Source organism: Phacochoerus africanus, chromosome 10 (genome assembly GCF_016906955.1).
Source record: "Phacochoerus africanus isolate WHEZ1 chromosome 10, ROS_Pafr_v1, whole genome shotgun sequence".
Taxonomy (NCBI): domain Eukaryota; kingdom Metazoa; phylum Chordata; class Mammalia; order Artiodactyla; family Suidae; genus Phacochoerus; species Phacochoerus africanus.
The window spans coordinates 2,320,676-2,326,675 of NC_062553.1; positions in this window are offsets into that span (position 1 = coordinate 2,320,676).

Here is a 6,000-nt window from a genome sequence, read left to right on the forward strand (position 1 = left end):
GCTTAGGAAACAGGAGGCATCCCTTGCGCTGGCTCCTCTGGTTTCCCAGCTCCCAGCGGCGCTGCTGACCTGGGGGCCCGGGGAGGATGCTGCGGGAAGGCGGGCATCCCCAAGGTGCACCCACAGCTCAGAGGTGGCGCCTCCGCAAGGGGGCTTCTCAGGAAGAGCCCGGGGACAAGGACACCACAACGCAGGGCTTCTAGTGCCCTGGGACCGCCAGCTGCGAAGCAAGATATCAGCGTGAGCCAGGGCTCAGTGACGTTGTCTGCAGCCTCGGATCAGCACCGGGCTGGAGGAGCAGAGAGCACTGGAGGGTAAGCAGTGGGGGGTCGCCCGGGACACCAACCAGATAAACCAGCTCCCGCCCTGCTCAGCCAGCGGAGGGAAACCCATTCACATCAGCTTGGGGGAGAAAGCTCAGGTCTGTCTCTTCCCATCCCCCTCTGCTTGCCTGCCTACCCCTCCCCTGCCCCCCCCCCCGTCCCCAGAGACCCTGCAGGGGGCGGGATGGCCTCCCAGCCCAGTGGCCCCAGGAAGACGGGTCCTAGATCAAGTCCCAGAAGCCGGGAGGGGATCAGCCCCACACGACCATGTGGACTGAAGGTGGGAGTGGGGAGGATTCTGCCCGGAAGAGTCAGGCACTCTGACCAGGAGGACGACGGGCAGCGTGGGTGAGAGGCAGCCCCACGAGGGCCCCTGCTCTGTCCCTCTGGCCTCTGGGCAGCTGCAGGCACCACCACTGGCCTCAGATGTCCCTGCCACGCAGAGCCCCCTTCCCCGCCCCCAGCCTGGGCACCCCCCGAGGGCAGGGGTTGGCGCCCCGGGAGCATTGAGCTCTTCCTGGGGTGACAAAAGGCCCAGTCGGCCTCGGGTCTGTCTTTGCACCTGCCGTGGCTGGAGAAAGTTCTTCCCTAGACCGCACCGTAGGTCCTGGGTGGCAGGCCTGTCCTCCGCCCCGGATCACCCCCGGGGCCTCTCCTGGAGTGATCCTGCCTCAGGGCTGGGGCCCTAGCCCCCCCCCCCCCTAGTTTCTCTCCCAGTCTGGGAAGCTCTGGGCCACACAGATGTGAGCCCCATGCTGGGGTGCTAGCCCTGTTCCCAGGGACAACTCTGAGCGGCCGCGTCCTGGCGGGGCCCGAGCAGCGGACCCCCTGCTTCTGATGGAGGAAACCTCCTCAGGCCGCTGCCAAGCGCAGCCACTGAAACCTGCCCCCTGAAAGGGCCTCCCGCCCGGACATGCGGCTCCTCCGTCTCAGGGGAGAGATGCCCAAATGGTCACCAGGGCACTGCAGGGTGGAATGGGCCGCGCTCGCCCAACGAATAGCTTTCATTTGAACTCTGGGAAGGCGGCAGACGATGGCGCATTCCCTCTGGGCTGAACCCCGGGCGCCCAGCTTATGCCTTTTTCAATTTTTTTTTTAAGTCATGGTGAAATACACAGAGAATTGACCATCATCTTCCTTCCTAAGTGAGCGTCCAGTGGCATTAAACACACTCACTTTGCTGGGCAGTGGTTACCGCCCCCCGTGCCCTGAATGCTTTTCATCTTGTAAGACTGCAACTCTGTCCCCGTCCAACTCCCACTCCTTAGCCCGCCCCGAGCCCCTGCCAGCCACCTGACAGTCGCTGTCTTTATGATTCTGACCATCTAAGTAAGCATAGGGTTTGTTTTTTTGAGTCCAAGAAGCCCAAATTGGCAGATTCGTATGTCACAGCTGTTCTGGTAATGTCCCCGCCGGATGGTTTCCAGGTCCCCTTGCACACCCCCAATGACGAGGGGGTCACTACCTCTTGGTGTGGCCCATGGCTGAGACTCTGAAGGACAGGAGACTCGGGGGGTCATGTCAGCCACCTCCCTCCTTTCTCTTCACAGATCCAAGAAGCGCTGCTGAGCACCTAGGACGTGCCAGGCCCTGTGCCAGGGCTGGGGACGAGAGCTTAAGGCAGCTGCTTGTGGGGAAGGGTCTGGCCGGCTGCAGCTATTGGACAGAACCCACTCAGGGGCCGGGGCTGCTGGGCTCTGATGTGTCCCCTGTGGGCACCTTCCCGCGGCCCCCTTGTCAATTCTGGCCCTCCAAGAAGCACATGCAAGGGGGCATTCAAAGAGAGAGAGATGGGGCGGGCAGCGGGGGGAGCAGGCCAGCGCAGCTGATGGGAGGCTCTAGCCAAGGCTGATGACAGGGGGTGCGCACTGGGTAATGCTGGCTTGGGACCCCTCCGCAGGACACCAGGCTTTGGGTCAGGGCTTCAGACCTGGTGGCTCAAAAGAGTCAGTGTCTCAGGGACCCAAATTGACCTAGGGGAGCCCTGGCTGAGAGCGGGAGTGGGGTCCCCACATTACAGAAGAAGAGTGGGGTTCAAGAGGCAGCCCTGCTGCAGTGGGGATGTGGCACAGGAGTGGCAACCCTCTCTCATGCCACGTGTCCGTGGCAGCACCATGCACTGGCTGACTGAGTGTGTGCCCTGGGCCCCTCCAAGACCACCCAGCTCTGGGTTTGATGAGAAAATGCCTCATTAAATAAACACAGCGAATACAGCTCTGGTGCAGCTCCTCTGCCCAGCTCTGCCCACCCAGGAAGGATGCTGCTGCCTGAGGACCTGACCTGATGGACCAGGGGCTGGAGGACAGCTTCCCTGGTCTGATGGATCTCAGGGAGCACAGCACAGGGCTGGAGGCAGGATGGGAGCTGGGACAGGGGAGAGACCAAGGAATAAGTGGCGAGGAAATGAATGAATGAGTAGACGAATGAAAGGGGGAGGAATAGAGGGAATGAGGAAGTGAATGAAGGAACGATTGAATGAATGAGCAAGAAAGAGAGCCAGGGAATAAATGCGTGAAAGATTGAGTGAGTGATGAATGAGGGAGGGAGGGAGGGGATGAGGGAGGGAGGGAGGGAGGGGTGAGTGAGTGAATAAACGAGTGAGGCAGTGGATGAGTGATGGGGGCTTCAGGCCCCTCAGCCTCCGGCAGATCTCCCTGCCTCTCTCCCTCCCTCCGCCCCTCTCCTCATGTTTCTGATCCCTTCTCAGTGGGACGGGGGTGGGGGGGGGGTCCTGAGCCTCCCTCACTCCAGGGAGGTGGCCCGAGGGAGTGTGGAGAGGCGAGATGCGGCAGTGGGGGACCAGGGCCAAGCCTGTTCTGTGTGGATTTGCTGTGCCCACCCGGTGGCTCAAGGGGGAGTCGGGCAGAGAGACTGAAGCCCCCGCTCGGTACACATGGGGGAGCCCATCTCATTGGCTCACAGACGTGGGGGGCAGCAGGCACGTGGGGACACGGGCTGTGCCCGGGACAGTGTGAGGGACAGTCTGGGGCAGGTGGGCCCTTGGGTGGCCCTGGCTGGATGTTGGCCCGTGGGCCCCTGGGGGGTGGGCCTGGGAGGCAGCATGGCCTCTCCCAGCTCCCCGGAGGCAGCTCGGAAGTGAACAATAAAAGCCTTTTTGTGGCCTTCGCAGCCCAGACAAAATCAATAAATTCTGGGAACCTGAGAAGAGCCGACCTTTGAGATTTTCTAACAAAACTTCGGGGTTTCGCTAGGGCTCCAGCTCAGGGCTGGGGCCGGGTCTGGAGGTGCTGGGAAGCCCCGGGCATGGGGACTGGGGTGCGGGGAGCGCGGCGGGGGGCGAAAGGACCAGCAGGAAACCACGCGTCTCTGCCCCAGTCCTGGACATGCCACCTCCGCTGGCCGCTGGGAGCGGCAGGCATGTCGGGGGTCTGCCGAGCCTTCCTGTGCATGGGACACTGGGCCTGAGGTTTGGAAAATGCGTAAGTCATCTCTGGGCCACACTGGTCTGCGGGCTGCTGGGTCGCCCGGGAATGGTCTCCGGGGAGCCCTGGAGAGCCCGCAGGCGGCACCCTGCAGCCTCCGGCCACGTGGAGCACATCCGAGGTGGACTTGCAGTGCTGGACTCGCCAGGGCAGCCCCGGGGCCAGGGAGGGGGAGCTGCACCAGGGGAACAAGGGTGCTCACCCCCACCCCCACCCGCAGCAGGCTGGCCCCCTGCACCCCAGTAGTGCTCCACCCCCAGCCCACCTCCACCCGCTGGCTGGCTCTCCCGGTGGTGAGTCCTGCTCCCCAACAACACACACCCCAGCCCCACCTTCTGGGCGTCTCTCCTGGGGGTCAAGCCGGCCTCCCAATGGGCTAGTTCTCCCCCCAAACTGCGGCCCCAGCACGTGGTGTCTTTGGCCCCAATTCTCCTCGTCTGGGCTCCCTTTCTTCCCACAGCCCTGCGGTCTAATTCGCCCTTCTAACAGCGATTGAAGGGACAGCACAGGGCCCTCCCAGTGGGTCAGACGTGGGTTGAGACTTGCAGAGACGAGTCCTCTACAGGGAATGCTGGCAGGTGGGGACGAGGGCAGGGCCGCAGGAGGGACACAGTCAGGCGAGGCCAGGCTCATGTGCCAGGCTGAGCAGGAGGTGCCTGGCATATGTGCCAGGCTTGTGCACAGGAATCACTGGGCCCGGCGGGGATAGGGGGCCCCAGGAGCAAGGGTCCTGTGGCAGACGGGGCAGTGCCAGGCGCTGCATCTCAGGGCTCAGCCACACAGAGACACGGAGGGCTGGTGATGCGATGAGGTCAGTACTGTCGGCCAGTGTGGACACCGAGGCAGGAAGATGGGACATGCCTGCCCCTTGTCACTGAGGGAGGTGTCCCAGACAGTCCCACTACCACGGGAGATGCCTGTGTGCGGGGAGGACCCCAAACATGTTGGCATATTAACTAGGATGAAAGGAGAAGCCCCCCGGAAAAGCAGGTGTGAGGGGGCAGAGCAGTGGGCAGGCGCTGTCCACCGCGGCCGAGTCCCCAGCCCCTTCTGAACCCAAGGTCTCAGAGAAAGCCTTTCTGAAGAGCGCCCTGGTCCTGGGGGCAGTTTGGTGGGGGTGGGGTGGCTCTTCCTTAGGGGTGCGGTCTCTCCAATTTCAACCAGAAACGAGACGGTTTTGGATCATACAGGATGGCACCTGTGGAGAGTGCATGCCTGTGGGCCTTTCGTGTGTGTGTGTGCGCGCGTGTGTGCGTGTGTGTGTGTGTGTGTGTGCATGTGTGCCCAGGCGGTGTCCTGGTGGGCCTGCACATGGCTGCAGGTATCTATTTTGATATATTCATATAAATAAAGCCTTTTCTTAGGTTACATATCCAGAGACAAGATGCAGGCAGCATTTCAAGTTTCCTTTCTCTCAAAGAGACCAAAGCAAACACTTCTCCCGGCAACTGCGGAGTGAGTGCTGGCATCGGGCTGGCATTGGCAAAACCAGGCCGGTGGCTACAGATTCCTATTAACTGCCCAGCATCGCAGCGCTTGCTGGCCCTCGGCAGGCTAACGCGGGTTCTCCCGATTCTTCCCAAGCGGCAGGCACCATGGGGCTCCCCAGTCTTGCCTCCTCGCCCCCTGCACCCCCTCCTTTTCTCTGCACACCCATGAATTGTCATTTGGTTGACAGATCAGCCGCTCTTCCGGGACCAGCTGGGCCAGAGCCTCCTCTGGGAGGCAACACAAGACGCAGAGAAAATGGTTCCCCTTTTGCCCCTGACTTTTCATGGCAGTTCAACCAGGTTAAAATTAACGTCACGGGCCCAGGATGGGAGAGGACCTTGGCCGAGGATGTTCCGTGGGTTTCCAACGCTGTGGCTGGGAATCTGAGGCTGCATTTGAGGCCGTGGGGAAGATGACCACATCAACTAGTGATGTCTGCCAAGGGCACGGGAAGGAAGTGGCGGCACAGGTGCTGCGTGCTGAGCAAGCTGGACTTGGTGTCACGGGAGTGGCTGGAAGCAGTGCAGGAGCCTGGGGTCTGGTCCCACATTCTCAGTGTCACCAGAGCCCCTCCAGCACCCCAGGCCCGGGTGCCTTTCACGTGCTGCCCCTCCGCCCGGGACGCCGCCCCTCGCTCTGCTGACGCCACTCCACTCTCCTTCCAGCTCAAGGGGTCCTCCCACCTGCCACTGCCTCAAGCCCCTCTCCCTCCCCGTCTCAGGCAGATGCCAGGCTCCTGGACT